The sequence below is a fragment of the Bos javanicus genome, chromosome 21 (assembly GCF_032452875.1).
Source record: "Bos javanicus breed banteng chromosome 21, ARS-OSU_banteng_1.0, whole genome shotgun sequence".
NCBI lineage: Eukaryota > Metazoa > Chordata > Mammalia > Artiodactyla > Bovidae > Bos > Bos javanicus.
The window spans coordinates 34,738,422-34,746,799 of NC_083888.1; positions in this window are offsets into that span (position 1 = coordinate 34,738,422).

The following is an 8,378-nucleotide window of genomic DNA, read 5'->3' on the forward strand; positions in this document are numbered from 1 at the left end:
CATAGCCTTGACTAGACGAATCTTTGTTGGCAAAGCAATGTCTCTGCTTTTAAATATGCTATGTAGGTTGGTCATAACTTTCTTTCCAAGGAGTAAGCATCTTTTAATTTCATGGCTGCAGTCACCATCTGCAGTGATTTCGGAGCCCAAAAACATAAAGTCTGACACTGTTTCCACTGTTTCCCCATCTATTTCCCATGAAGTGGTGGGACCGGATGCCATGATCTTCGTTTTCTGAATGTTGAGCTTTAAGCCAACTTTTCACTCTCCACTTTCACTTTCATCAAGAGGCTTTTGAGTTCCTCTTCACTTTCTGCCATAAGGGTAGTGTCATCTGCATATCTGAGGTTATTGATATTTCTCCCAGCAATCTTGATTCCAGCTTGTGCTTCTTCCAATCCAGCGTTTCTCATGATGTACTCTGCATATAAGTTAAATAAACAGGGTGACAATATACAGCCTCGACGTACTCCTTTTCCTATCTGGAACCAGTCTGTTGTTCCATGCCCAGTTCTAACTGTTGCTTCCTGACCTGCATACAGATTTCTCAAGAGGCAGATCAAGTGGTCTGGTATTCCAATCTCTTTCAGAATTTTCCACAGTTTATTGTGATCCACACAGTCGATGTCTTTGGAATAGTCAATAAAGCAGAAATAGATGTTTTTCTGGAACTCATTTGCTTTTTCCATGATCCAGCAGATGCTGGCAATTTGATCTCTGGTTCTTCTGCCTTTAGGAGAAGGTAAACACAAAGAAAACTCAGCAGTGGCCACAGGACTGGAAAAGGTCAGTTTTCATTCCAATCCCAAAGAAAGTCAATGCCCAAGAATGCTCAAACTACCGCACAATTGCACTCATCTCACGTGCTAGTAAAGTAATGCTCAAAATTCTCCAAGCCAGGCTTCAGCAGTACGTGAACTATGAACTTCCAGATGTTCAAACTGGTTTTAGAAAAGTCAGAGGAACCAGAGATCAAATTGCCAACATCTGCTGGATCATGGAAAAAGCAAGAGACTTCCAGAAAAACATCTATTTCTGCTTTATTGACTATGCTAAAGCCTTTGACTGTGTGGATCACAACAAACTGGAAAATTCTGAAAGAGATGGGAATACCAGACCACCTGACCTGCCTCTTGAGAAACCTATATGCAGGTCAGGAAGCAACAGGTAGAACTGGACATGGAACAACAGATGGGTTCCAAATAGGAAAAAGAGTTGTCAAGGCTGTATATTGTCACCCTGCTTATTTGACTTTTATGCAGAATACATCATGAGAAACTCTGGACTGGAGGAAGCACAAACTGGAATCAAGACTGCCAGGAGAAATATCAATAACCTCAGATATGCAGATGACACCACCCTTATGGCAGAAAGTGAAGAAGAACTAAAGAGCCTCTTGATGAAAGTGAAAGAGGAGAGTGAAAAAGTTGGCTTAAAGCTCAACATTCATAAAACTAAGATCATGGCATCTGGTCCCATCACTTCATGGTAAATAGATGAGGAAACAGTGGGAACAGTGGCTGACTTTCTTTTGGGGGGCTCCAAAATCACTGTAGATGGTGATTGCAGCCATGAAATTAAAAGACACTTACTCCTTGCAAGAAAAGCTATGACCAACCTAGACAGCATATTAAAAAGCAGAGACATTACTTTGTCAAAAAAGGTCCATCTAGTCAAGGCTATGGTTTTTCCAGTAGTCATGTATGGGTGTGAGAGTTGGACGACACAGAAAGCTGAGCACCAAAGAATTGATGCTTTTGAACTGTGGTTTTGGAGAAGACTTTTTAGAGTCTTTTGGACTGCAAGGAGATCCAACCATCCATCCTAAAGGAGATCAGTCCTGGGTGTTCATTGGAAGAACTGATGCTGAGGCTGAAACTTCAATACTTTGGCCACCTCATGCAAAGAGCTGACTCATTGGAAAAGACCCTGATGCTTGGAGGGATTGGGGGCAGGAGGAGAAGGGGACGACAGAGGATGAAATGGCTGGATGGCATCAGCGACACGATGCACATGAATTTGGGTGAACTCCGGGAGTTGGTGATGGACAGGGAAGCCTGGCATGCTGTGATTCATGGGGTCGCAAAGAATCAGACACAACTAAGTGACTGAATTGAACTGAAAGGCAAAGGGGAGAAGGAAAGATATACCCATTTGAATGCAGAGTTCCAGAGGATAGCAAGGAGAGATAAGAAAGCCTTCCTTAGTGATCAGTGCAAAGAAATAGAGGAAAACAATAGAATGGGAAAGACTAGAGATCTCTTCAAAAAAATTAGAGATACCACAGGAACATTTCATGCAAAGATGGGCCCAATAAAGGACAGAAATGGTATGGACCTAACAGAAGCAGAAGATATTAAGAAGAGGTGGCAAGAATACACAGAAGAACTGTACAAAAAAGATCTTCACAACCAAGATAATCACAATGGTGTGATCACTGCCCTAGAGCCAGACATCCTGGAATGTGAAGTCAAGTGGGCCTTAGAAAGGATCACTACGAACAAAGCTAGAGGAGGTGATGAAATTCCAGTTGAGCTATTCCAAATCCTGAAAGATGATGCTGTGAAAGTGCTGTACTCAATATGCCAGCAAATTTGGAAAACTAAGCAGTGGCCACAGGAGTGGAAAAGGTCAGTTTTCATTCCAATCCCAAAGAAAGGCAATGCCAAAGAATGTTCAGACTACCGCACAATTGCACTCATCTCACACCCTAGCAAAGTAATGCTCAAAATCCTCCAGGCCAGGCTTCAACAGTACATGAACCATGAACTTCCAGATGTTCAAGCTGGCTTTAGAAAAGGCAGTGGAACCAGAGATCAAATTGCCAACATCTGCTGGATCATCGAAAAAGCAAGAGAATTTCAAAAAAACATCTAGGTCTGCTTCATTGACTGTACCAAAGCCTTTGACCGTGTAGATCACAACAAACTGTGGAAAATTCTTCAAAAGATGGGAATACCTGACCATCTGACATGCCTCCTGAAAAATCTGTATGCAGGTCAAGAAGCAACAGTTAGAACTGGACATGGAACAACAGACTACTTCCAAATCAGGAAAGGAGTACGTCAAGGCTGTATATTGTCACCCTGCTTATTTAACTTATATGCAGAGTACATCATGAGAAATGCTGGGCTGGAAGAAGCACAAGCTGGAATCAATATTGCTGGGAGAAATAACCTCAGATATGCAGATGACACCACCCTTATGGCAGAAAGTGAAGAACTAAAGAGCCTCTTGATGAAAGTGAAAGAGGAGAGTGAAAAAGTTGCCTTAAAAGTCAATATTCAGAAAACTAAGATCATGGTGTCTGGTCCCATCACTTCATGGCAAGTAGATGGGGAAACAATGGAAACAGTGAAAGACTTTATTTTGGGGGGCTCCAAAATCATTGCAGATGGTTACTGCAGCCTTGAAATTAAAAGACACTTGCTCCTTGGAAGGAAAGCTATGACCAACCTAGACAGCATGTTAAAAAGCAGAGACATTACTTTGCTGGCAAGGTCCATATAGTCAAAGCTATGGTTTTTCCAATAGTCATGTATGATGTGAGAGTTGGACTATAAAGAAATCTTAGTGCCAGAGAATTGATGCTTTTAAACTGTGGTGTTGGAGAAGACTCGTGAGAGTCCCTTGGACTGCAGGGAGATCCAACCAGTCCATCCTAAAGGAAATCAGTCCTGGGTGTTCATCGGAAGGACTGATGCTGAAGCCGAAACTCCAATACTTTAGCCACCTGATGGGAAGAACTGACTCATTGGAAAAGACCCTGATGCCAGGAAAGATTGAAGGTGGGAGGAGAAGGGGATGATAGAGGATGAGAGGGTTGGATGGCATCACTGACTCGATGGACATGAGTTTGAGTGAGCTCTGGGAGTTAGTGATGGACTGGGAAGCCTGGCATGCTATAGTCCATGGGGTCACGAAGAGTTGGACACGACTGAGTGACTGAACTGTACTGAAAACTGGAAGGGAAAAAAAAAAATACTAGTTTCTATTGCCACTTCCCTTCTACCACCTTCCTTTTTCAAATCTTCCATTTTATCTTTTGTTTTCTCAATATTGCAGATCTAACTGAAAATGGCTTTCCCACCCCCACCCCCACCCCCCCCACACACAGAAGCAGATGTCATCAGTGTAGTCTCTGCCTCAACCAGACACCTAGGACTTCCCCCATTGCCCTGGGAGATTACTCCTGCAGGTGAACTCATTGGTTGCTGCATTCCTGAAGAAGAGACCACTGCTTATCTATGGGAAGCATTTTAAGCATGCAGACCTTGCAAAGAAGAAGAAAAAAAAAAAAAAACTTAGGTGTTTATATAAGAAGTTATGGAAAGGAGGAAGTGAGGAAGTACCTGGCCCAGGACCTAGCACATAACAGGTAATTGCAAATATTTGCAGAATAAATAGCCATTTCCATTATCAAAATCTCTGGTACCTCTGTTTTGCTTCCCACAGTTCCTAAGAATTATTTTTAAAAATCACAACAATGATAAGGTTGTACAGGAGAGCAAGAAGAACAGGATGTAAACATTTATAAAGGGAGTGGCTTTGTGCTTTTACAAAGTAAAATGCTTTGTCTACTTAAATTTTAAATTAATTGTATTTGTTTTTTAATTATTTTATTACTAGTAGTAATTAATACATAATAATAAAAAAGAAGCTCAAGGCAAAAAAAAAAAAAAAAACTCACTAGAGAGAAAAAGTAAGTTTCCCTCCCCAAAAACTATTATTGTTACCGGTTTCTTACATATAATTACAGAAATACCCAATGAGCATGAAAACAAGCATACTTGGCTTTTTCCCTTAAAGTCTGACCCTAAAACTATAGCACTGAAGATGCCAAATTGCAGACTTTTAAATGACCTATATTCTGGAATAGAAAAGGAAACCATGAAAGCGGTTTTCTCTTATGGCACAAGTCAACTCATGGCCATGAGGATACCAGATCACCTGGTGACCTGAGCATTGAGTGGTACAAGAAAAACTGAGTTCAGGTAGGGTTTTCCTGAACTGTGCCCACTGTCAACCACAGCCTAAAACACCAACATGTTTAGGTATCCTAGATTGCCATCGCTGTAGAAGGAGATACTGTCTAAATAACAAATGGAATGAATTGCCATGAACAAAGAGCTCGACCTAGGGAACTGTGCATCATAACATTGCTATTTTTAACACCATCACTTATGGTATAGCATCATCAATCACAGTGTATCTTCAAGTCTGGTAAAATCAGTATTAAAAATATATATCCTATACAGCATGGTTAATAGCTTTCCAAATTCTTCATTCCAAGGATGTGACTTCAGGTAAGAAATTCAGGAACCTGCAATTTATCAACCTTTAGGCTGATCCATGTGAAACCGCTATTTTTGTTAGACACAGTCACTTGAATATTGGCAATTTCATATGGTTCAATCAACCAAAAATTATACATTGTTTTTAGACCTGAAAGAGTCTTTCTTTAAGTTGCGTGGCACACCATTCATTTTCCTAGAAGAGCTGTGTCACTAAACCAGCTCAGAGAAGCCTAATATTTGTTGTTTGTAATGGTACCAGAGTTGGGTGCACTCTGTAGAGAAGGGTCAAAAAGGAGGACATTTCTTTTCCTGTCTCAGTGAGTATAGCCACCAGTCTTGGTCTTAAAATAGGTAAAAATAATCTTTAGCTCCTGTCTGCTTTTGTGCCTTTCCCCCCAGTATTCTCCTAAAACCTTTCCTAGGTGCTTCTAGTCACCTATCTCACCCAGAGTGGCTGTTGCTTTTCTAGTCTTAAAAATCAGCATTCCTTTCAGTTCCATTCAGTCGCTCAGTCGTGTCCGACTCTTTGCGACCCCATGAATTGCAGCACGCCATCATTCCTTTGCTGCTGTTGCTGCTAAGTCGCTTCAGTCGTGTACGACTCTGTACGACCCCATAGACGGCAGCACACCAGGCTCCCCCGTCCCTGGGATTCTCCAGGCAAGAACACTGGAGTGGGTTGCAATTTCCTTCTCCAATGCATAAAAGTGAAAAGTGAAAGTGAAGTCACTCAGTCGTGTCTGACTCTTAGCAACCCCAAGGACTGCAGCCCACCAGGCTCCTCTATCCATGGGATTTTCCAGGCAAGAGTACTGGAGTGGGTTTCCATTGCCTTCTCCTTTAGTATAACAAAAATTAGAACTAAATAAAATAACTTGAGTAAACTAAATCACATTTATCTGTGGAAGACTATCAACTTTTCCAAAGATATGTGCAATTTTAGGAATATTTTGTGGTCTCGGAGGAACATTTCCATCATAAAATTCCACAGTATGAGGAGTGATAAGAGAAACTATCCTAGTTGAGAGGGGTGGAAACAATATATTGAAGAACTTTTAGTTCCTTCCCCTATCATCCTATAGTTTGTCATTTATGCCCATCCACTGTCTTCAAAACTATGGATTCTTTTGAAATGTGGGGTCTCATTTCACTTTCCATAGTGATTCCCCTGGCAGTAGTAGTGAGCGTCCCCAGGCTAGGATAGATCTGTGGCTCTTGCTTGTGGGTATCGTTTGTAGATTGGAAATGAAATGTCTCATATCTAGTGGCATGGATATGGTGGGGTGCAGAAGGCCTGCAGGCTTCCCTGGTGGCTCAGATGGTCAAGAGTCCACCCGCAATGCAGAAGACCTGGGTTGTGACGATCCTCTGGTGAAGGGAATGGCTACCGACTCAAGTATTCTTGCCTGGAGAATCCCATGAACAGAGGAGCCTGGTGGGTTACAGTCTATGGGGTTGCATAGAGTTGGACACAACTGAGCGACTAACACTTATACACCTATCATTGGAGCTTATGCCTGGGATCCTAGTCTATTTTCTTCACAATTAGTCTTGTTCTGTGGTTTTACTTTTTAAGGTTTCTACCCAGTTTATAACTGGAGTTCATCTTCTTTTTTGACTGAGTTGCTCTAAGATAACATTTTGTTCCTAATTTACAAACCCTCTGGTTTATTTCTCTCCTGTACTTTTGAGGACAGGGTAGATATTAACTATTGACACGAAATATGGTGGAACTGAGTCAACTGTCATTCATTGCAGGAGAACATGACTTAGAGGCATGAGAACAGCCATTCTCAGTCTTGCTCTATCTTTATTTGCCTTCCATTTTCCTCAAAGCTCCTTTTTGCTTCTTTAATGATATTACTTTATCCTCTAAGCTGCTTCAACTTTCATATACCAACATATAGATAAGACATAGAATAAAACAAGAAGCAGTTCCTTGAAAAAAAAGAAAACTAAAGAAGTTTTAGTCTCGCAAAAAGATGGTTATGTCCTGGATTTAATTGCTCTGGTTTTAAATAATTGCATACTGTGGGAGAAAGGACATGAATTTTATTTTAGACAGATTATGTTTGAACTCATGCTTCAACTCTTCTTGTTTATAGCCTTGGGCAAAGTCTAAATACTAGATTTCTTATCTCCAAAAAATGCACATGGTTTTAATTGGAGGATTAAAAAGGAACACACACATAATATTTAGCATAGTACCTACCCACAGGAAGTGCTGAATAAATATTACTTTCCGCCCATGACCACTATCTTGGTAACTTCCAGAAAAATGGGAGAAGGAAACCTATAGTATGTTTTGGATTTCCAATCCAAGCTGTTTCTAAGAAGCCTCTGTACTATAGCAAGCATATTTTATCTCTACAGCTGCAATATAGCATTCCTATTTTCACAAAAACAATTTTATGTATATAGAAGGAGCTTTTTGTAAAATTTCCACCTTCTCCTGCCCAAGTGTCCCCGTGTTTTCACCTATTACTATTTCCACAGAAAAGGCCTAAGGCTGGGGTGGGAAGGGGAATTAATAGTTTAAAGATTTCAATATTTGACTTATTAAGTTAGGACTCAGGATTTACTAAGACATACATACGTTTAGACGGTGACTAGTTCTGAATTTCAATCACAAATATTCAGGTGTAACTCCTCTTCCTCCTAACTTGCTTGAATTAAAAATCCTTCCTGAAGAATAGTATCCAGCTGGAAAATAAAAATCTACTAAGGCAATTAACAATCACCTTCAGTTACCCCTCCACCTTAACTCAGACCTGGTTTGTTGCATTAAATTCAGAGTTTGATAGACTGAGTCATCCTGATCAATGCTTTTGAAGGACCTATTTTTGTTTTAAAATGACTTTCTCCGCCAAGATCCAGAAAAGCGGCTAGGCTTTGAGCGAACAAAGAATTCCTTCTTCTGCTTACACACACAGAGCTGCCATCTCTCCCCGGTCTCTGTGCTGCTCGTTTACAGGATAGAATGATGCAATCTGTTCACAAACTGAGGACAGGTCATCTTGGTTGCATCCAGCAGCTCTTTCCCTTCTGTTTGTTATGGCCCCTGAGCCCTCCCAAAGACTA